Source organism: Microtus pennsylvanicus, chromosome 21, assembly GCF_037038515.1.
Source record: "Microtus pennsylvanicus isolate mMicPen1 chromosome 21, mMicPen1.hap1, whole genome shotgun sequence".
In the NCBI taxonomy this organism is placed as follows: domain Eukaryota; kingdom Metazoa; phylum Chordata; class Mammalia; order Rodentia; family Cricetidae; genus Microtus; species Microtus pennsylvanicus.
The window spans coordinates 9213014-9236038 of record NC_134599.1 but is presented as its reverse complement, the minus strand read 5'-3'; the positions used below and the strand labels follow the sequence as shown (position 1 = coordinate 9236038).

The 23025-nt window shown below is 45.8% G+C and overlaps 1 long non-coding RNA gene across 1 annotated transcript in view; it reads left to right on the top strand.

Annotated features, from left to right (window-relative positions):
- The window catches only part of LOC142839500 (uncharacterized), a 43501-nt gene that overhangs the window by 4183 nt on the left and 16293 nt on the right, over positions 1-23025 (top strand). The window contains exon 2 of the long non-coding RNA XR_012908769.1: positions 20892-20993. This is a non-coding gene — a long non-coding RNA (uncharacterized LOC142839500). The remainder of the gene's footprint in view (positions 1-20891; positions 20994-23025) is intronic.

The window sequence follows — 23025 nt, the reverse complement described above, 5'->3', positions numbered from 1 at the left end:
CCCAAGAGCAGTCAGGGTTCCCTGCCCTGTGGGAAGTCCAAGGACCTCCCACCTCCTTCCAGGTCTAGTAAGGTGAACATCCAAACAGCCTAGGCTCCTACAAAGCCAGTACGTGCAGTAGGATCAAAACCCAATGTATGGAGAGCCTTCTGTGGCTTTTCTTTGGTGGCCAGAAGGGATGCCCTACTGTCAAGTGCCTGACACTAAAAAGAGTTCTGTGTCCTACTGACTAGGTCCCCAGGAAAGAAATGCAGACATAAATGGTGAGCGCTGGATTCTTAGAACCAGATGGAACCCCGTCAGATGCCTTCTGAATCCTCTGTGACTTGTCTCCCGAGGCCTTCCTACTGAGTGAACTTAGTGCAGAGTTTCTGCACCTAATAACTTCAGAATCTGTGGCTATCTCCCTTCAGCCTCTACTGTTTAAAGGAATTATGAATATACTTAGGTTTGGGGAGCAATTTATTGGCTCCTCAAGCATCTCTAGTCTAAGTGCAAGATGAAGTACTAAAAATGATGTCTTATCGTGTGACTGCTGGTGTGTGCTACAGCGATGTGACGTGGTGGGGAGGTCATGCTGAGTTCTCCCCACTTCCTCTCACCTTGTGATCTTAGGTTAATTGCTTGGATATTTGAGGCCCATTCTCCCATCTTAAACAGGACTAAACACGCCTGCTGTGCAGGTTGTTGAATAGTTCATGAGGTAAAATATGTGCGTGTGGACTGGGTTCTTGGCACACAGAAGGCACTGCCGGTGCAAGCATTAGAAATTTCAACATGAGCCGTTCATCCTTGACTTAAATACGTGTTCTTGTCTTAGAGCTGACAAGTGGTGGAACGGCCGTATTTGTCGCCTATTTACTGTGATTCGGCCAGAACTTGCAAATTTCTGTTTCATGGGGTAGCAGTGTAGGCTGGCTAGATTTATGTCAATTTGACACAAACTATAGTGTTCTGAGAGGAGGAAACCTTGATTGAGGAAACGCCTCTAGCAGTTGACCTGTAGGCAACTGTGCCGGGTATTTCTTGATCAATGATTGATTAGGAGGGCACAGCCCACTGTAAGTGGGATGCCTCTGGGCAGGGGAACTTGGATTGTATAAGAACTCAGGCTGAGCAAGCCATGCGGAACAAGCCAGTAAGTGCCAGCCTTCATAGTCTCTGCATCGTATCTTGCCTCTAGCTTCTTGCCCTTCATGAGTTCCTGTCCTGGCTCCCTTCAGTGATGGACTATGATGTGGAGGTGTGAGCCAGATAAACTTTCCTCGCCAACTTGCTTTTGGTCATAGTGTTTTGCCGCAGCAGTTGTAACCCTAACTAGGACATGCTGTTAAAGAGTTTAGCTCCTGCGCTCTCTTCATTTGCTGATCCACCTGCCTCAGAGTTGGTGAGGCTACAAGACTACAGTTAGTCTTCAGGGTTAAGCACGCAAGCATCCATTAGTCATGCCTGCTGTGGAACTGGGCTATGTTAGTGCTGGTAAGTGTGTAAGCATTTTCCTTACCTGGTTTAAGATGCTTCTCTTTGTCTCTTTAACAGCAGAGAGACTTGAAGATGCTGGATTCTTCTACCATGGAGCTGCATGCAACTTCTCCAGAGGTATTGTCATTTGGAAAGGACACATGACTAAGTGAGAATAAAGAAGGGCAGAGAACTGGAAACCTGTTCTTCTGGCTTCCTGCCTCTGCCATTCCACGCCACTCACTTAGCTCTTTAGCTTCACTGAGATATCCCCTGTTTCCTAGGACAGACCTTGCCCTTTCACCAGCACAGGCCTTGGCAGATGCTGTGTTTACTTCTGTGAATTCTAGCTCTCGTTTTTCTCACTTGGCAGATGCTACTCGGCCTTCAAGGACTAGGTCAAGTGTACATTCTTAATATAAAGAGGCCCCAAGCCAAAGTTCTTGGATGCAATTGAGAGAAACTGTTAAAACGCAGCTTGTAAATTTTCCTAAGAAAACAATCTTGGTTCAAGAACTCTATTCCTCACCTCTTGTGTTGGTAAAATCATCATGTCTGAGCTCCTTGTTTCAAACAGATGCATCCCCAATTAAGTGTGAAAACAAGAATATTTTAAGATTTGAAGTGAATACCTTGAATTATGATGACCGAGTGTGGAACTGTGTTTTGTACTCTAAAATATTGTGGTAAAATTAGCATTTTATCACTAAGTGTGTAACTTAGTGGCATTAAGTACATTCAAGTGCTGTGCATGTCTCAGCTGACCTCTGGAACTCAAATTCAGTAAGACAATCAACTCCAGTTGACTCCATTTTGCCCATGGCAACTCCATTCTATTTTCTGCCTGTGAACTTGCATCCTCAGGACACCTCATCATATGGGACTCCATTGTGTTTGTTTTTCTGTGTGTGACTTGCTGAATTCATCCAAGTGGAAGCAAGTCAGAAAGGCTTTTTTTTTGGGGGGGGGGGTTTCAAGACAAGGTTTCCCTGTGTTGCTTTGGAACCAGTTCTGGAACTCACTTTTGTAGACCAGGCTGGCCTCGAACTCACAGAGATCCACCTGCCTCTGCCTCCTGAGTGCTGGGATTAGAGGCGTGTGCCACCACCACCTGGCTGTAGCCTTTCTTTTTAAGACTGAAATCTGTTATGTTCTTTTTTTTTTTTAACCATATTTGGCTTATCTGTTGATGGATGTGAGTTGCTTCCACCCTGTGAGGCCAATCTTCATTGTCAACTGGATTAGATTTTAGAATCACCTGAGAGACACACCTCTGGATGTCTCCAGGGCACATCTCCAGGGCGTATCTCCAAGGAGGTTTCACTAAGAGGGTGTACAGGGGCTGTGTGTCCAAATCAAGAAGCAGGGGACGTGAGCAGGAAAGCTGATGGATTGTAGCGCTGTCCTGTTCAGAACTGTAAACACAATGTGGCAGTTGCCCCACACCCCTGCCAACATACCCAGAGCCACTCCCACAGCCATGCCCTCTCCACCCGCAGACTGAGAGTCAATACAAACCCTTCTCTCTTTAAACTCCTTTTGTCAGGTTCTGGTGCAGCAACAGGAAAAGCAAATAACACACAACCCTCGGTTTCTTTTAATCACGTGGTGTTAATGTGAGTCTGTAAATATCTCCTTGATAATTGCTTTTCATTCTTTTCTAAGTGTATCCTCAGAAATGGAATCATGACTTGCATAATAATTCTATTGTATTTTTGACGAACCTCTAAATATTGCATAGTGGCTGCATAATTGTATGCCCCAGCAATAGGGCACAAAGGTTCCAGTTTCTCGTGTCCTTGTCAAGCCTTGTTACTTTCTGTTTGTTTTTAAAAGTAGCCACCTTCAGGTGTGGGAGTTGATGTCTTAATATATTTTGGGTTTACATTGCCCTATATGTTTAATTTTAATCCATTAGGGCTACTATAACATAAACTGGTAGTTTAAGAGAATCACAAGTTTTTTTTCTCAGTTAAGGGGTTGGGAACCCCGATAGCAAGGTACCTCCGTGCTCATCAGAGCGGACTTTCTCACAGATGGCAGCCTCATCCGCACCTGTGGGACCGGGTCATAAGGTCACGGTCTTTTCCCACTCTAATGAAAGCAACTTAAGGGAGAAAGGTGTTGCTTCAGCTCACAGTTCAAGATACAGTCCGTCGTGGCAGGGAAGTCAAGGCAGAGGGACCTTGGCGCAGCTGGCCACATCTGTTGTACAGGGCTGTTTTCCCAGCTGAACTGCCACATCTTCAGGCTGGGCCTGCTCACCAAAGATCGTCACAGCTGCCCTTGTCGACTCCCGAAAGAGGGGCTGAGGGATGTCATGGGCCCCTCCCCTGGGTAGCCAGCCACCCCTCCCACCGCTGTATTCAAGTGTGCCCTGATTGGTCTTTGGGGAAGGATTGAGGGAACTACATCCACACAGTGGGGGAGGGGCCAGCATCCATGCTGAACTCAGACCTTCTAGTGTGGCTGCAGAAAGGTCACCCGTTGTTCTGTAAGAAAAATCTAAGAAATTCATTGGTTTCTCAGAGCGAACTTTGGTGGAATCACACCTTAGTTTGTCTTTAAGTCCATAGGAGGGGTGAGATGTTATTTATGTTATAACGTTATATAGACTGTTCGGGATAGTATCAAACTCTTAACTAGAGTAAGTATATGAATGCATTAGCGCATTAATATTTTAGTCCGTAAATATGGAAGGCTTTCCATTTGTTTTCTTTATTCTCTTTCAGCAGTGTTTGTTTCTCTTGTGTTGTATGTGTTTGTATGTGTGTAGCGTGTAGTGTGTGTGTGATATGTGTGTATGTTTGCGCCTGTGCCTACACATAGGGAGGCCAGAGGAGGACTTCATGCGTCTGCTGTCATTGTCCACTCTATTCTTTTGAGAAAGGGCCTCTCCCTGAGCTAGGTTCAACTAGCAAACCCTGTAAGCCCTGTCTCTGCATTCCCCAGCACTGCAGGTGTAAACACAACCGTGTCTGCCTTTCTAGTGGGTGCTGGAGGTTTGAACTCTGGTCCTTCTGCCACTTTCGCGGTTAGTTGGTTTTTCCATGGATTTGTCTGGATCGTGCGCTGTGGTGCTCTGGGCTCATGGAATGGTATGGAAGTCATGTCTCTTACCCAAGTTTGGAAGTTTAGAAACTGGTGCCAGTTCTTTTCCTGATGCCTGAAAGAATTCACCAGTAAAGCTGTAAGGTTGTGGGCTTTTCTTTATTGGGAGGCTTTTTGATCACTGCAGTGACTACTGAAATCACCCGATTATTGTATACCCCAATACAAAGGGGGGTGAAGAAGGCAACAAAAGACATCTTTAACATGATACAAAGGACAGCTCGAACAGTTAATTGCTTTAACACTTGGAGGCATCAAGTCATTAGCAGTCTGTGGTTAGGCAGTGTCTCGAAGGCAGCCACTCCCCAGGTAATCTCATATTACAGAAGAAGGAGCAGAGGTATGCTTGCACGTCCTGACCATCTGTCAGGATGGAGTGGATCTACTTGTAAAACCATCTTAATGTCCAAAGAACCAAGTAACCACATCCTGAGCCAGGACGTGTAGCTACACTTGTTAACAGTCGAGCAACTTCAAACTCTCTGATCATCAGACAAGGCGGAAACAGGCTCATATTTTTGGGGCCTCCACAGCTCCTCTCCTTCATAGCTACAAGTCTGGTGAGGCCGTGTCTTCCCAGCTCAGCCTCGGTAGGTCGCATGGTCCTGCAGGGGCCATTGTTGCTGCACAGTTGTTCACCGCCCTCTCTGAGAACCCTTCTTATCTCTAGCAGATCCGTTATGCTATTCCTTCATGTATATTCCAGTGTTTGAACAAATTTCATTTGTTTCCAAGTCAAGCTGAAATTTCATCAGTTTTGCTGATGTCATTTTAGTTCCACTGATTTTTATGGGCTTTCTAGTCACGATTTTGTTCCTTTTCTATAATCTTTATTACTTTTGTTCTTTCTGTGGCAACTTTAATTCTTTTCCCCTTATTGTCTTATCCCTACAATGTACCAACATGATGTTCTTCACTATGTATTTTCCCAAGCATGCTGTAACTTCTCCATCATATGAAACCCACTGTGTGTTTCTCATCACCGTGTGGTCTCTTGCATTTTTTTCAAAATGGCATCTAAACCACCTGTTTCAGAGTCATTCCAGGAGTTTGTTTCAAAGCAGATTTCATGGCCTTTCATTAAAACTACTGAATCAGTATCTCTGGGGCAGACCTAGGGATTCGCATGTCTCTTGTGTATGTGTGTGCTGGGGTACATGGACAGGCACACCTCACTTTTCTGCATGGGTTCTGGGGAATCGCACTTGGGTCTTTATGCAAGCACTTTGCCCACTGAACCATTTCCCAGTCCCTGAACCTGAACTAGCTCTGCAGATCAGGCTGGCCTTGGACTCCCAGAGATCTGCCTGCCGGCTGGGATTAAAGATATATGCTACCCCTGCCAGGCTCTGAACCTGCTTTCTTACAAGCGATTTAGTTGACTCTTCTTCTGGAAAAAGCTCAAGGACTCAGACTCTGCTCGAGAAGAAGAGGAAGATGGTGCAGGCAGGCAGATATGAAAGGCAGAGCTCTGTCCGTGCGGCTCCTGGTGAGGTTAAGTTCTAAGGGAGGAATGAAATATCTGTCTCTGCAAGTGAAGAGTAGCGAGTAGCTGTGCTACCCACAGTGCCCAAAAGAAAGAGTTGTCTCTCTCCAGCTCACAGAAGCCCAAGTAAGGTGTGCACTGTTTCTCAGTGGCTCCAGGCTCCCACAGGACTTATATCTGGTAAATGTGACACTGCCGGGGCTTTCTAGAAATAGCCTTGGAGGCAGGAGTGCATGAGAACTTCCAATGAGACAGGTAAGCCCAGCAGGGTGGCTACTCCAGGTGCGTGTTAACCTGTAATTGACTTACTATCATTACCAAGAAAATTTCAAACCAGCAGGAAAGCCTCACTAAGCCTTGTGCCAGCACGTCCAGGCCGGAGTCTGTGGGTCTGGAACCACTTCTGCCTGGTTGTCATAGGGACAGATGTCTTACCATTTTTCTAGTTCTGTCTTTTCTGGGTGTCTCTAAATCACACACATTCTTTTCCCTTTAAGTGGTGGATGGAGCTTTTTCAAGTTGGAAGAGTGGTTGGGAATGCCCTGGCATTTGCTGCCACTTAGACAGTCCTGGGATGTGGGGTGGGTATCTGAGGCAACACCCTGCCCCACAGTCAGCATAGGCACCAACCTTCCATTTCTCTTTTGTGGCTTTATAAAATGGAAAGTAGGGGTGTGGGGGTGACCTGGAAGGATTGATGAGCCACTGGCCATAGTGTAAAATTTCCAGCATTTCTGAAGAATTTAAGATTCAGGTATGTCCTTGGGGCAGAGGAGAAGAAAAGGCTGGACGGACACCATTCTTTCGTTTTGTGGGAAAGGGGAGCACCACTCCAATGGGCTTCAGCCTCCAGCTGCAGTTGAAGAAGGCACTTAAATCAGCAGCTGTATGTCAAAACGTTAGGCATGTATCTAGACAGCAGGGGCTCCTGGGAGATCGAGTCCTCAGGTGTGTGCGTGCGTGCGTGTGTGTGTGTGTGTGTGTGTGTGCGCGCGCGTGCGCGCGCGTGCGTGCGTGCATGCGTGCGTGCGTGTGTGCGTGTGTGTGTGTGTGTGTGTGTGTGTGTGTGTGTGTGTGTGTGAAGATGGCTGTGTGACTCTGGACCTCTGGATGACCCTGACAGGATTTCAAGAGCATTCCTTTCTCCTCTGGACACTTACCTTCGCTGGATATACACATTGACTTCGGCTTTTGACAATATGAATTATTACATAAATTCCTTCCAATGTTTTTTAAATCTTACCATTTTTTTTTCTATTGCATTGAAATTCAGTTGGCAGAGAAAACCTCCGTGTCTTCGGAACATGCATGCAGGAGGGGCGTCTGTTAGGGCAGTGGGCAATGCTGGGGGCCCTGCTATGTGCAGGCTGTGTCTGCTGGAAGATACAGAATTTATTCTGCAACTGAACTGTCTGAGGGTTGCTGTTTTCCCCACAGAGCGTATTTATTTCCTTCTGACAGCGTTTGAGGTTATGGACTCTATTTCTGTCTGACAAAGGGAAACAGTGCACCATAAAATCTGTGACATTATAGCGGGGGAAACCAAGTGCGTTCATTTTCTCTGAGATGAGGCCACCTATTTTGATAACTGAAGGAATGAGAAAGGCAGATGCGCTAAGGGCAAGCTAAGCTGAATTTAAGTAAAAGATGATCCCTAGTTCTTTCGTTGTCCCTTTAAAAATAAGCTACATAATTAAATGACTTTGGATGCTTCTTTTGTGGGGAGAAAATGGCAGTCAGATTCTCAGCAAATGTGCCAACAGGGAGGGAGGTTTCCTTACCTTTCGGCAAAATACAGAATCAGTGCTTATAGGGGTGGGGACAGAAGGAGAAAAGCTCATAGGAGTCACAGATGATAAAATATTTAAAATGTGAATGAAATATCACAGGTCAGCATTAAAGTAGATGATAGGTATTGTTCTCCACTGAGCCAAAGCATCTAATCAAAGATGCAAAACCAGACCTAAGCATAGGGAGTGGGTGATGGGAAAAACTGCGGAGGCACTACCTCAATTTGTCCTTGGAAGAGTCTCCTTCCCCTGGAGATGTTTGCACCAGGAGCAGCATTGGGGACCAGGTACTTCCACTTGCTTACAATAGCCAGAGCTATAAATATAACTCCAGCCTGCATTGTTTCCTAGAAGCATAGAAGGAATTTGGAATCTGAGAACAAAGAGACAAAAGGCTTGGTTTCAAACATGGAACGATGAATCTGTGGGTTTCATTCATAGGTAAGACCCTTTATAATACAGCCTGGAGAAATGGTGAAGGTCTTTCATTGAGAGATGGAATTCTGGCAGGAAGGCTGTGGAAGCCATCGCTAATTGAAAGGGTTTTATGGATACAGGGGCGAATCGTTGTTAGGGGTTGATAATTATTGAGTTCTTGTTAAGTAGACTATCATCTTGGGGATTTCTATATTTTAAAGCCAATTTCTTATTTTAAAAAACTCAAGGAATAATAGTTTAGCATGGACTGTGTATTGGTTAATTTTGTGTAGCTCTGATTAAAATCTCAGACAGACCAGCTTCCAAGCAGGTAGTATTCATTTTGGCTCATGGCTTTAGAGGGTTCAGTCCTTCATGATGGACAGAGCTCAGAGGAGAAGAGCCAGTCTCCTCATGCAGAGAAAGCGGGTACTGGAACTGAGTTGGCTTCTCCTTGTTTGCCTTCTGTTCTTTCCGAGTCCTTACTTCCTGGAATGTCCTGACAGTGTTCAGGGCAGGTCTCCACTTCTCCAGAGGGAAAGAACCCTCTGAAACCATGAGTCAAGATGAATCCTTCTTCATTGAAAAATATTGCCTGTCAGCAGGTTTAGTGGCAAGAACCCCTACCCACTTCAGAGTTGGGTTTCTGTTGCTATGATAAACACCATGACCAAAAGCAACTTGGTAATGAAAAGAGTTTATCTCCACTTACTGTTTACTGGCCTGCTCCTCGTGGCCTACTGAGCCAGAGCCTGCTTTCTCTCTCTCTCTCTCTCTCTCTCTCTCTCTCTCTCTCTCTCTCTCTCTCTCTCTCTTTCTTGTGAAAACAACCTCAAAAAACCCACTTTAATCGCAAGCTAACAGCTCCAGGTGCAATGTCTGGGAACAGACTCTGGCTGCAATGCTGTGTGGCAACCACACACTCACACACGCTGAGCCTGCCTTCTTCTAGGACCCAGGACCACCAGCCCAGGAATGGCACCTCCCATAATGAACTGGTCCCTTTCCTGTGGATCACTCATTGAGAAAATGCTCTACAGGCCTGCCTGCAGCTCCATCTTATGGAGGCATTGTCTCAGTTGAGGATCCTCTCTCTCAAGTTCCTCTGCAAAGTTGACAAAAATCTAGCCAGCACAGTCACTGAGACTTATTGCCAGCCCACATGAAACCTTTTATTTATATTGGTTTTTCCACTTATTTTAAAAGCACCCCAATGAGGTAGAAGTGTTTTGAGATCACATATACCCATTGTGTATGTATTTAGGATATATATTTGCATTGGCCAACCTTAGGTCAATTTGACACACCTGGGAAGAGGGAACCTTGGTTGAAGAATTTCCTCTGTTAAACTGCCCTGTGGGAGCGTTTGCTTGGTTGTTTATTGATGTAGAAGGGGCAAAGTTCACTGTGGGCTTTACCATCCCTAGGCAGGTAGATCTGGTCCCTATATAAAAGGTAGCAGAACATGAGCCTGGGAAGAAGGATCCCTCTATGGTTTCTGTTTCAAGCTCCAGTCTTGAGTTCTTGCCTTGGCTTCTCTCAGTAATGGGCTGTAACCTGCAAGGTGAAAAACACTCTTTCCTTCCAAAGTTGCATCTGGGCATGGTGTTTATCACAACAGGATAAAGCATACTAGAAGGTATTGTATAGAATAGTCCGTCATACTATACCCATCTTAAAGGTATGCAAACCAAGGCTAAGAGGATTTGGCTAAGACCATTCAGCTCTACCACCTAGCTTTAGTGAAGGCAGGTGTGGTGTGGGAGAATTGTCTGTATTCTGTCAGTCATGCTTTAAATAAACGCTGATTGGCCAGGCAGGAAGTATAGGTGGGGCAATGAGAACAGGAGAATGCTGGGAAGGAGGAAACCTATTCCTCCTATTCCTGCCCAGACCACCAAAGAAGCAGGATGTGACCTGTCTCACTGAAAAAGGTATTGAGCCATGTGGCTAACATAGATAAGAATAATGGGTTAATATAAGTGAGAAGAGCTAATAAGAAGCCTGAGCTAATGGGCCAATCAGTTTTATATCTTATGGAGACCTCTGTGTGATTTTCTTTGGGGTTTGCCGGCTATGGGAACTGGGCAGACAGAAACCCCAACTAGAAGGCCCTCATGTTACACAGGTGGACTAGGCTCCTAGCTCTGCCAGCTCCACAGAGGTCAGTCCTCAGGCGGATCTGTATTAATGTCCACAGCATCTCTCTTCACGACTCAGCTAATGTCCTGGCCTGAGACTGCTAGTGTTTTAGTCCTGGTAAACCCCACTCATTTTCTTCCTCTGGGTTCTGTTTCACCTGTCCGCAACTTCACTGTAGCACTGTTAACTTTCAGGATGTGCAGTCATCTGCCAACATTTGCCTTCTCGGTGTTGAGTGAAACTTGTGTTGTTGCGATTGGTCATTCTTGTTGTCCTTGTTGATCTGGCTTTCCCAGTTCTTGGAATACAGTGTGTGTCCAGAGATGACCTGCTCTTCTGTCCTTGTGTGAGATCTAGAAAGGCAGTGGTGGCGTTTGATAATGCGGCATGGAGGTTGCAGATGCTGTACCCTCCCCCCACACACAGGGTTTCTCTGTGTGGCTCTGGCTGTCCTTGAACTCACTCTGTAGACCAGGCTGACCTCCAACTCACAGAGATCCATACGTCTTTGCATCCCGAGTGCTGGGATTGAAGGCCTGAGTCACCACCACCTGGCTCCTTTGTTGTTTTTGAGAGGGTGCTGCAAACCTGTATCCTGTGACATCTGGCTTGAGTTTTCCCTCGAGCAGTCTGATATTTCTAGAAAGATCCAAATCCAGCATCTCCCCCACTCCCTTTTTAAATGAGTATTCAGATGGTGTGTTCAGGTGGATTCCAACATGGAACAGTCTAACTAAGAAACAAAAGTTCCAGCGCTGCTACACACAACACAGAGGTGTCTGAAGGTCAGTGAGGAGTGTTTGCCTGGGCTCAAGTCCCAGTTCTGCAACAGTAGGAAGGGAGGAGAGAAGGAAGGAATGAAGGGAGGGAAGGGAGGAGGGAGGGAGGGAGGACTTATTGTATAAGTTATTGTATTTGTTAGCAGTGGACTAGAAATGTTAAGGCTATGTCCTTTGTAGCATTTGTATATAAAAAATATCAGAAATATGTAAGGGTGCCAAAAATGACTGCTTCCATTTTAAAGTAATTTTATTTAATTTCTAATTTGTTTACAAAGTAGCAGGTTTATGCCGTACTTGTATGTGCTTAGTTTTGGTTGCTCTCCCTCCCCCATCTCCCTGTCTGTCCCTGCTGTACCACCCTTCTACCTCCAGTGTTCCCCTCTCTACCCTCACGTTACACTGTTCTATTGACCTCTGCAGCTCTCCCCCTTAAAGCTCTCTTACCCTCTCTCTATGGCCTCTTCCTAATCGTCTGGTCTCTGCCCACACTTATTCTCTGCTTAAATGCATACAAAGTAGCATATATATTATATATATATATAATATATGTTATAAATAGCATAAGAGAGCATGTAAAATTATTATATATAATAAAAAATTTTATATATAATAAAACATATTATATATAAATAAGATATGTATATATGTATACATAAAACAAAGAAATAAACAAAACTGCCAATCAATAAACTGGCCGATAAATTTAATAAATAGTTCTCAAAAATAGAAATAAAATGGTCAATTAATACTTTTTGAAGTTGTAGGGATTCAGTGATGTCCTGAGCAACTGCAGTCCTGAGGGAGTGGCATCTGAAGTGAATGTGTATTGCCGATGCGGACATAGCTGTGCCAAGGACCCCAACGCCTCAGCCATGGGAATGGCAAAGCCTTCTCCAGGTGAAGCCAGAGGGATGATGAAGCCTTTGTCATGTCAGTGCCAAAGATTGCCCAGTGTGTGCAAAAGCAAGCAGTTGTCACTTCCTCCCCCTGGATGTTCACAACCTGGGAAAGCTTGCCTAGGAACACCTACTCCCAAGACCAGTGCCTCCCCTCACTATATATAACGAATACGATGAGCTTCCAGGTTACTGCCATAGCTGGACTCCCACAGAGTCCCCACGGTCCACCCCACACCAGCTTGTGTGTGTGTGTGTGTGTTCTTTTTCAGTCTCTCGTTACTGCTTGTCAGGGTTCTAGGACCCAAGCCAGGTGGATTCAAGGAAATGCAAATTAAAATTACTTTGAGAGCCCATCACATCTCTCTCAAGAAGACAATGGCTAATGAATCCTGGTGAGGATTCTGGGAAAGAAGAGCCATATTTACTATTGGGGGACTGTAACTGGTTCCGCTACTATGGAAATCAGTGGGAGGTTTCTCGAAAATTAAGAAAAGTACCGTGCTTAAAGACTAGGGGACCCAGCACTCGGGAGGCAGAGGCAGGTGAGTTTCTGAGTTTGAGGCCAACCTGGTCTGTAGAACAAGTTCCAGGAGCCAGGTAGTGGTGGCACATGCCTTTAATCCCAGCACTTGGGAGGCAGAGACAGGTGGAGCTCTGTGAGTTTGAGGCCAGCCTGGTCTACAAGAGCTAGTTTAGGACAGGCTCAAAGCTACATAGAAACCCTGTCTCAAAAACCAAACCAAACCAAAACAAAACAAAACAAAAAGAACAAGTTCCAGGACAGCCAGACTACACAGAGAAACTTTGTCTTTAAATAACTAAGTAAAAGATATTGGAGAAAAGCTGATGATAACAGTGTCAAAAGCAATTAATGTAATATGAACTGTTCCCTAATCTGTGAATTATCATATATTCTTTTATTTCTAATTGCTCTTATTTTGTTTAACTGTAGGATAATTTTTATGTTGTGGACAAAGAACATATTCTGTGTGATACCAATTCTTTGAAATTTCCTCTGTCTTTGGTACAGGCTCAAAGTTTCCTTGAGAGAATATGCTTTCTATTCATTTGGTACTGGATACTATACATGTAGGTATCCATGCAACAGTGCTAAAATAAAACATGCATGTGTGTGCATGTCTATAAACATCTCTAAATTATTTCTATGCGGACTCACATATCTGTGTGTGTATAGGTTATGTGGGGAGTGAAGGAAGTCCTGAGTGCGTGTGTTATTGGCTGGTCACGGCCTTGTCAAGGACCTCAGTGCCTCAGACCCATGGAAATTACCACGCCATCCTCAGAGCAGCCTCAGGAACTGGCAACGCCTTCCTCTCCTCTAAGTGTGAGTGTTTACAAAAGATTGACCAGTGTGTGGCAAGGCTAGCAACTGTCTCCCTCCTCCGGATGACCACAGCCTGAGACTGCTCACCCACCAGTACTAGCCAGCCCCTCCTGTGCTGTACGTAATAAATGTTCTGATTTTATGCTCTGACTCATGTCTGGATTCGGAAATACACAAACCTTTCCAGGTTTTGTTGTTGGTTCTCCCCATTAGGGCAAGTAGGGTCCTTCCGATCCCAGCTTTTCTGTGCTTGTGCCTGTCCTCTCTACATTCTTTCTTTGCCTCGGGTCCTTGAATCTGAATTATGATGCTTATTTAGACCCTAGGATCTGTTTCTTAGCATGTGGCAGCCTCATGTGGACCCATGTGAGGCGGCATCACCTTCAGCATCTGCTCCTGTAGGGCCATGTATGCGCCAAGACTCCAAACAGGGAAATTATGGGGGTGTCTATATCCCTACCTGATGGGGAACCAGCTTTCCGTGCTGACTGATTTCTGTTCATACTATAGCACAGATTAACCCAAGCATTTGACTGAGCTGGACAGTCCAGGCTTTCTCGGGCCTCCCAATTCAAGGTGTCAGTGTTAATTCTGGTACTAGACTCATGCCTGGATCCAGGGATATACAAAACACATCTCTGCCTGCTCTAATGTACAATCTACTATCATATCCTGCGAGATTAGCCATTTTCTTTTATAAGCTCACATTTTTAAAACAAACGTCAATCAGCGGATGGTCTATTGGTTGGCCTCGACTATGCGGAGACCAGGTTTCTCAGTCTCACATAACCCGCACTTTGAGATGGACAAGGTTTTCTTTAAGTCAAGACGCAGTTTGTTGTACGATAGGGGGTTCAGCTGAATCCTTGGCCTCTGCCCATTGGATGCAAGCCAGGAGCACACACTTCCTTCCTGATGGTGATAATTAAAAATGTCTCCCGAGTGTGCAAAATACATCTAGGGGATAGGTATGTGTGTCAAAGGGACCCCCTCCAGCTGCAAATCTGCACTTTAAGGAAATGACACGTTAGAGTTCTTGGGAGAGCAGGTGCAAAGTGGCCAAGTCCCACCAAAACAAATGTCACTCGGGACCGTTATTATCCAAAGTGTACTTGGACATACAGAACTGGCTCACACACCAACTTGACTGGTCTGCCCTGGATTCATGATAGGCTGGTCCCATTCACACTTCTTTCTGAAGTGTGTTTATGAGAACAGGCCAGGCAACGTAAGAGTTAAAGAGGTCATGTGGAGCCAAGCAGTCTTGACCAATAAGGAGGTAAAGATGGTCCAGGGTCTCCCTGTCACACAGGAGCAGTGGCCTAGGCACTGGGGTTGGTCCACACATGCCACTTGTACCTCGCGAGCCCCTGGGTCCTAGTGCTGGAGGATTGAAGGGTTGCCAGGGTTTCCTTGAGTCTGGCTCATTATCTGGCCGACGCTATCAGGGCTCCATCAGGGCAGGCCGGCAGGAAGCCTGCTTTTGATTTAACAGGGCTCTGAACAAGCCCATCTATGGCTTGCCAAGAATTAGTCACAGGACTCCATGAAGGCACCTGCTTCACTGTCCTGTGGATGGCTGTGTGAGCGGGCGCAGCAGCCACATAGATACCAGCAGCGGTAGAACTTCCTTGGGGGACTGTTAAAAAAGATGGGTCCGTAGGCACACGGGACTGCCACCGCCCCTCTTACTTGTAAGAGAATTTGAAGGGAGGGAGCAATTGGTTCACCAGCATACAACGTATGTGACTTCACACTTCACAGACCTCTGCGTGTGTGTGTGTGTGTTTGTGTGTGTGTGTGTGTGTGTGTATGTGTGTGTGTGTGTGTGTGTGTGTGTGTGTGTGTGAGAGAGAGAGAGAGAGAGAGAGAGAGAGAGAGAGAGAGAGAGAGAGAGATATCCTCCCCATGAAGAACAAAGGACCCCAGTACAAACAGGAGATGGCAGGCTTCTAGTCACAAGGCCCACAGTGGTGGCTGAAGCTTTAGGTCACCTCTCTGGTGAGCCTAGGTGATACAGCAAGTGTGTACAGTGTCTGGGCTGCTGACCAAAGGCAGTGGCAGAGGGAGTTCCTTTATGAACACTTACTTTCTAAGGGCAAACCGAATACTGTTGAATTCTTTGCCAAAACCTTCCTAGTGGTTAGGGTCGCAAAGGGCAGAGGAAGGAGGCTCCACTGTGGAGCAAAGATGTGGGAGTTTTCCAGAAGCTTCTGGCCTCCTCCCTCCTGCAGGATAGCTGCCTTCCTACTTAAATATGGACGGAGCCATCTTGACCTTCCACAGCTCAGTGGAAGAATGCAGCCCACTGACCCCACTCACCCGCAGTGCAAACACCTTCATGGCTGTGAGGTGGGAGCAGTGGGAAGGCCTCAGGCTCCTGTTAGTGCAGGTCAGGGCTACACCCTATAGCACCAAGGTCTGCTAGTGCCCTCAAGGCGCACAGGATTGACTAGGGCTCCTCTCACAAAGTGTCTTCCTTTCCTTCTCTTATTGGGCAAGCTCCGAGGACCCGAAACCTGGCTTCCAGAGGACTCTGCCAGCCTTTCTGGCTTTTCCTTTTCTTCTTCTTCTTCTTCTTCTTCTTCTTCTTCTTCTTCTTCTTCTTCTTCTTCTTCTTCTTCTTCTTCTTCTTCTTCTTTTTTTTTAAATCTGGTTTTGGATTTTGGTTTGTTTTGAATGCCCACTCACACAAGAAACTCTGTGTTGCTGCTCACCTAGGCCTTTGGGAGTTCTCCTCACAGAGACCTGTGGCTCCTGAACAAAAGTTCATCTCATTGTTGTGAAAAGTAAAATTTAAACATGTAATTTGATCCCCCGAGTTAAACAAACAAACTTGTGAGGCCTTTGGAAAATAGTTACCCAACAGCCCTTGTACTTCACCTTTCTTAGCATCTTAGAGAAAACGAGATTCTCTGCATAAGTCGATTGTTTTCCCCAACTTTTGCCAGCCAGTGGAGCCCTAGAACGGTTTCTCCTAGTCTTGTGGCCGCCAGAGAAGGCAAACTCCCAATCCCCACCTCTGATCATGACCTGCCTTTGAACTCCAAACCCACATCTCTATTCGCCTGCTCTGTGCTTCCTCTTAGATGGCTCCTTGAGCATCACACGCATGCAGTCCCCACAGACATCAGAAGAAAAGGTTGGGCCCCCTGCAACTGGAGCTACAAACATGAATATTGGGACTCTAACCAGCATCCTCTGAGAGCAGCAAGAGCTCTGAGCTGTCTCTCCAGTCCCATTGACTGGCTGCGTTCATTAAGCCTGGCCACATCTAAACTCCTGACTTTCCTGTCTTGCGCCTATATTCCCCCTTTTCAGGAAACAATCCCATTCTGGCAGTTCCAGCTTAGAGCCTTATCATCGCCTGTTACTCCCTGCATTCCCCACCACCCTCATCCAGACAGCTGTGGTGCCCATAACTCCAAACACACGCAACTGTTTCTCACGACCATCTCTGCTGCCACCGAGTTCTGAGTTCCTGGTGCCTTATACCTGGATCGCTTTCCATGGAGACTTCAGCATTTCCTGGTTGGTCTTCGGCCTCCTCCCTAGACCTCCGAGGCATCTTCACAACCTAAAAGTTGGACTGATCCACTTAGAACCTAAATCCCGTATTCTCCCTCTACCCACAACCATTTCAAGGCTCTCCGTTTCACTTGGAACGAAGTCAGAGCACTTATCTCTGTCCAAGGTTGCCCAAGGCTCCATATCAAAGTCCTACATGATGTGAGCATCTCCTTCCACTGCCACCACTGACTCCTATTCTCCCTCCTGTTCCCTCTGCATCAGTGATGCTGGCCCTCTCAGTGTTCCTCCTGAAGGTCCCTGAGCAGGCCACACACTGTGCTGGGATCTTCTGACTTGTGTTTATCGTGGGCTAGCTCCCTCTCCTGCTACAGACTTAAATAGTCACAGTGAGGCTAGCTCTAGGTACCCTTTTAAAATGAGCATTCGTCCCTGATCCCCTCCAAACACTCAATCCTTTGTTGCCTTTGTTGTTTTTCTCTCACCCACATTAACTCCTAAAACAATATGTGATTTGTTTACCCACTGTGGTTATTATTTGTTTCTCTGTCCCAACTAGAATGTAAACTCTATGAGAGTAGCCATGGTTGTCTGTCTGCTTTAGGGATGTAGTCCACATGCACATGGGTGGGAAATGATTCTGTTCGTAGTTGGTGTATGGATTCGATGAATGAATAAAACATCTTACACTGCATTTAAAAATGTTGAATGTTTCTATAGGAACAGATGAAGACTTTGCATAGAGAAGAGGTAGTGTGCTGGAATATTCTTTCACACTGTGTGAAGATTACTGTGGTTGGTTTGACTAAAAACTCAATGGCCAACAGCTAGTTCTGGACAGAGAGAACTCTGGGAGGAAGAAAAAGTGGAGTTGCCAGCTGAATGGAGAGAGAGAGAGAGAGAGAGAGAGAGAGAGAGAGAGAGAGAGAGAGAGAGAGAGAATATGCAGGAGGAGAGGTAAAAGCCATGAGTCATGTAGCAGCACATAGATGAAGAGAAATGGGTTAGCTTAATTTACAAGAGCTAGTGAAAGAAGCCTAAGCTATAGGCTGAGCTTTGATAATTAATAACAAGTCTCTGTGTTGTTTTTTTGTGAACTGATGGCCCAAATTAAAATCCATCTACAGGGTAGTAGTAGAAGAATCATTGTCTTTGATCAACTTCACTTTTTTCTTCTTCTTGACCCATACTGTGAAATAGAAGAATAAAAATCTGTGAGATTATTAGGTTCATCAGGCAGGAAACTACTTGGTGTTCACAGGACCAGTCAGACCAGTTTGTCACTGTCTCTGACCCCTGACACACAGTCTTGCAAATGCAGATATTCTGCACCCTTGCTGGAGTGCACAGTGACACACTAAAGAGCTGGCCTTGCCTTCTGAATACACTGCCATTCTGGGTCACTGACACATTTTAAATGATGTAGGTATTTTATTACCAAGAGCTACATCGACGATTGTAGGCTATTTTTAAAGACTGGGAGTGGGGGAACTGAAGAGGTAGGTAGCTTAGCACTTAAGAGTACTACTGGCTGTTCTTCCAGAGGTCCCAGGTTCCATTCCCAGGGTGGCTTACAACCGTCTGTAACTATCTCCCTCTAGAGGCCGCCAGCGGCACTGCATGCATGGGATACATACAATGCATCCATCATACGTATATACATACAGGTAAAATACTCATACACATAAAATAATAAAAATCAGCCGAATGTTGCTGGAGCCCACAAGACTATACAGTGAATGCACAGCTGACAGACCAATAGGCAGAGTCATGGAAAGTGTATAGTCCATGTCCACATGGAATTACCCATTTTGCAAATCTGCAGGAACATTTGTCTTTTGGAAAAGTCACGTTCATATCTGTGGAAACCTTGTGAGACCATGATTCTCCTTTCAAAATGGCATTCATTCCCGAAACACCTCAGCAGTGTAACTTCTCCTGCAGGGGCAATGGGATGACCTTGCTCCATTCCCCCACACCAGGAAGCCTTAGAGCAACTAACAGTTAAATTGTTCTAATAGTTAAATTTACATAGAGTTGTCCCCCACAAAATTACCTGCTAACAGGCCACATAGAAATCTCTAGAGAAGACAGGCATGGGGTAGAAAGGCAGCATGCCCCACCTTTGCTAACAAACAAATCTGGGCGTCCCCAAAGCTGGTTATTACAAAAGAGATGAGGAAAATGGGTGAATCCAGGGTTCAGGGATGTCTAGTAACTTTATCTAATGGTTTGGAATGTCAGGAATTGTCCCTTGGATGCTGGCTCTTTCCTGGGTTGTGTCACCTGTTCCTTTATCAGGTCCTACCTGCTCTTTTTGTTACTTTGATAAGCATATTATCATTGTCCTTGTCTATGGAATTTTCTAACTCTGTCTGTAAAAGCTAGAAACCTCACGGAGATCACCTGTCCTCCTCCTCCTTCTCCCTCCTCCTCCTCCTCCTCCTCTTCCTCCTCCTCCTCCTCCTCTTCTTCTTGCAAAGGAATAAAAAGCATGTAGCAGCAATGTACTTGAGTTAAATTTTTTACCCTCAGATCTTACCACAGAATGCCATAGACATTCTATTCTGTGGTGTGGAAGGTCCTTCTGTCTATGTGTTGCTTTTATTGGTTAATGAATAAAGAAACTGTCTTGGCCTGTTGATAAGGCATAACTTAGGTGAGCAGGATGGGGTGGGTGGAGGGGACTGGACTGAATGCTGGGAGGAGGAAGGCAGAGTCAGAGAGACGCCATGGAGCTGCCGGAGTCAGACCTGAGTCAGATGTGTCAAATCTTTGCCTGTAAGCCACTGCCATGTGGTGAGATACAAATTAATGGAAGTGGGTTAAATTAATATAAGAGTTAGCCAATAAGAAGCTAAAGCTAATGGGCCAAGCAGTGTTTTAATTAATAGTTTCTGTGTGATTATTTTGGTTCTGGGTGGCCGGGATGAACAAGCGGCATCTCTCTCCTACAATTCTGAGCTCTGAGGGGGTACTGAGGCTGGTACTCAAGGCCCCTGATAGGGAGTGATGGCGCACGCCTTCAATCCCAGCACTTAGGAGGCAGAGGTAGTGGAATCTCTGTGAGTTTGAGGCCAGCCTGGTCGATATAATGAGTTCTAGAACAGCCAGGGCTACACAGTGAGCCCTTGTCTCAAAATAACAACAACAGCAATATTGAATAAAACAAAACAAAAATGAAAAGAAAAGTGATAAAAGAAAATAGTAAAGCAAAACAAAAGACCGAGAGTGTGGGAAAAGCTGGAGAGATGAACCAGGGTTCAGTTCTCAACACCTATTCCGCGACTCACAGCTGTAACTCTAATTCCAGGGGGTCTGACCCCCTCCTCGGGCCTCTGTGGTGCACAGCATACAGGCAGTTTTAAAAAACAATCCTTAAAGACCAGGACAGAATACACCTGAGAACTGAAAATCCTGGCAGCTGGGTCCAGCCTGGGCCCACTGAGTGCTGGATGTGCAGGTGGGAACGTTTTGCTTGGCTGCCCAATCTGTTTCCTGGAGAGTGTGGACGTGGATGGTCCTGCAGTGTGGCTTAGGGTGACAACTCCACCGAGCACCATTTCCTCATCCGGTAAGTGGAGCAAGTGATTCCGACTCAAGCAGTGGTGCCTGGATAATACGAGCAGCCCCGGCATCCCACACAATGTAGCTGCCGTGTGGGATGAGGGCCAGTGGGAAGGGAGTGGCCGTCCTCTGTGTTTGAGAGGAGGAAAAACTCCTTGGAGGACCAGCTACCTGAAAAGTGTAGAGAGACTGGAACCGACAGCAGGGTGGACCTCAAACACACGGACGTGTTCCCTCAAACACACGGACGTGTTCAAGGAGGCATTTGGAAAGTTGTTCAAGGTACCATGGCCACATTTTCATAACAACAAAATAAGTTGAAGACATTCCTTCTAAAGGCTGCCCTGCCTTTCTTCTCTTTAGTCATGGCTGTTAGGAAGCATGGGCCAGCTTCATGGAGGATGAACACATGTGACCAAATCTCTCGTCTGCTCCAGAGAGCAGAACGCCTGCCTGTTCTGGAAGGTGAGTGCCCCATCCTGCCCCCGAGACTCTGGTCAGGACTTGCTATACTGGAAAGCTATGATTTTTCTCAATTAAATCGAGTTAGAAAAACAGAAGTTCAACTGAATGTTTTTCCTCCCAAGCAGAATGCATGAACAAAACTGATGACAAGATTAGTCACTGTGTCTGACGGAGATCCTTCTCTTTAGAGAGGCCATCATGGGCTTCTTCTGCGGGTTTTGGATGTATTTAATTGGATGTATTTTTTGGAAATGAAGGAAAAATTATTAAATAATCAGGTCTAGAAAAAAAAAGGATCCTTATTTCAGCCACCCATCAAGATTTGACATCTAGAGTACTACACGCTATAACTCAAATGAAAATATTCTACTTAAAAGTAAAATGTCCCAGGCCCTGCTGTCATTATAGGAAATCGTTAAGCATTTACGCAGCACTACGGGCTGGAAACGGGCTTCACGGTTAGTTTTATTGCCCAGCGAAACCCTCTGAGGCCCTTCCCTACATCTTAAACCAAAGCAGAAAGAGGAGATTAAATTACTTAGGTTTTAGGGAGAGTAAATGACTGGATCAGAGTGAGACCTTAGCTGTAACGTCAGCCATTTTAACCCACTCAGCCATTATGCTAGAAGTTTATTCACGGTATAAAATGTTACTTAACGTGGGCTTAGACCTTGTCTGTGAGCCACCGCCGTGGCTGACTCTGGTTTGCGCCCTCAGAAGGGAGGCTGGGGTTGGGAACCGTAAGGGATGAGGAAGGCTCTGCCTGCGTGAGTTAGCGTCTCTCAATCCTATGATTAAGACAGCAAATGCTTATCTTGAACGTGTGTCTCCTATGAGCAAGTTTGTGTTAGGTTTTTTTTAAAACGAGCCTCTCCACCGACACAAATAATTCCAATCAGACCAGATTAAACCAAATAAAAGATGCCCATGTTTAATGCAATCCTCCTGGGTGGCACCAGGAAAGCATGGTGAGGGAAACAGAGAGAGAAAGGGAGACCATGAGTTCATTCTCTGGGGTAGGGGGCAGTTTAAGTAGCCTGTGGGAGTGGTCTTGACCTTCCCTGGGGAGGGGTCACCGTTTGGCGTGGTTTCTCAGAGGTGGAGTTTGAACCAACGCAACTCCCAGGCGGAGGGGGCTTGAAATGGAAGTTCCTGTATTCTAAAGATGGTTGCCAGGGGGCTGGGATGAGGCCCCCCAACTATAATATTCCAGACTCTTTGTATAAAGGGGTCTGGGGTGATGCTTTTGACCAAACAGTTTGGCCAGGTCTTGCTCACTCTCTCCTGTGAAATACCTTGCCGCATCTCAGGACTCAGGAAGAAGGCCATCACCAGATGCAGCCCCTCAACCCCGGGCTAGAACTAAGAACTAAACTTCTTTTCTTTATAATTTGCCCAGTCTGTTGGTATTGCACTATCAGCAGCAGAAAAAAGACTGAGGGAATTGGATAATTAGGTAATTAAAAACAAAAAAAACCTCCGAAGAGTGCTAAATTCCTGGTGAAGCTTAATTTAAAAGCTAAGCCACTGTAGTTTAGAAGATGGGCCTTACTGTGTTGTGAGCCAAAGTGCTATGGCTGTAACTCAGCCCACGGACTGAGGGCATTCAGGGAGGTGGGCACGCTGGAGTCCTCTGCTCAGTGTGTGATTTCCAGAACCCCTGAGGGAGAGGTAAGCGGATGTAGGGTCCTGACTATCTGCCTGAGTCCTGGACCGAGTTACTATTCTGTCCTTCAACCCTCCTCTCCACAGCCATCGCCCCACGGAGTCCACTCCGCTCCGTGGCCATTGCTCATGGAATCCACGGCCTAAGTCAGACTTGTAGGAGCCTCTGGGTCATTTGCAGAACAGTGTCACCTATCCCGTAGACTGGCTTCAGTTTGATTTTAAGTCTTCCTTTTGAATTTTGAATTAAAATGCTAGTGGTAGTTTTGCCCAACTTTTGCTTAGAAGAGACGGCACATCACCCCTTAAATATGCTGTGATCTCACATTTTCTTACAATTTATTATTTCCAAAATCCTTTCATGGTT